Source organism: Glycine max, chromosome 9 (assembly GCF_000004515.6).
Source record: "Glycine max cultivar Williams 82 chromosome 9, Glycine_max_v4.0, whole genome shotgun sequence".
NCBI classification, from domain to species: domain Eukaryota; kingdom Viridiplantae; phylum Streptophyta; class Magnoliopsida; order Fabales; family Fabaceae; genus Glycine; species Glycine max.
The window spans coordinates 6,621,674-6,622,663 of record NC_038245.2 but is presented as its reverse complement, the minus strand read 5'-3'; the positions used below and the strand labels follow the sequence as shown (position 1 = coordinate 6,622,663).

General features: G+C 39.2%; 1 pseudogene; it reads left to right on the top strand.

Moving 5' to 3' along the window:
* The first annotated feature begins 264 nt into the window (after positions 1-264).
* LOC106794327 (uncharacterized) lies at positions 265-691 on the top strand (annotated as a pseudogene).
* The last annotated feature ends 299 nt before the right edge of the window (positions 692-990 follow it).

The window sequence follows — 990 nt, the reverse complement described above, 5'->3', positions numbered from 1 at the left end:
GCCATTCCACGCTTTGATGGTCACTATGACCATTGGAGCATGTTAATGGAAAATTTCCTACAGTCTAAGGAATATTGGGAACTAATCGAACCTGGCTATGTCGAGCCAGCAAGTGGAGCAACACAGACAGAAGCACAACAGAAAAAGAATGATGAGTTGAAGCTGAAGGATCTTAAAGTAAAGAACTATCTTTTCTAGGCAATCGATTGAATTGTTCTCAACACCATTCTGAAGAAGAATACTGCTAAAGAAATATGGGATGCCATGAAGAAGAAGTTCAAAGGAAATGCAAGGGTCAAGAGAGCTCATCTTCAAGCTCTCCGTAGAGAATTTGAAATTCTTGAGATGAAGACTAGTGAAGGAGTGACAGAGTACTTCTCCAGGGTCATGACAGTGGCCAACAAAATGAGAATCTATGGGGAAGATATGCCAGATGTTAAAGTGGTGGAAAAAATTCTACGCTTTTTAACTGAGAGCTTTAACTATGTTCTATGTTCTATAGAGGAGTCGAAGGACATCGATGAAGTTACAAAGCTCTTTAATAGTACATGAATGGAAATTTCAGAGACGTAATGAAGGTGAGGAACAATTCTTGCAAGTGATGGCTGAAGTAGGAAGAGGTCGTGGTTGTGTTGCCTATAGGGGAATAGGAAGAGGAAGAGGTCGAACAACTTCAACAAAGCAATTGTAGAGTGTTACCAATGCCATCAACTGAGGCATTTTTTATACGAATGCCCTCAGAAAAAAGAAGCAAATTATGCAGAGCATAATGAAGCAGAAGAAATGCTTTTGATGTCCTATGTTAAGCTGCATGAAGCTAATAGAGAAGATGTGTAGTTCCTTGATTCATGATGTTCTAATCATATGTGCGGTGATCGAACTATGTTTAGTCAACTTGATGAAAAAATTTGGCATTCCGTAAAATTGGGAAATAACACTAAGATGAATGTGCTGGGAAAGGGAAGCGTGAAGTTACTGTTGAATGGAGTT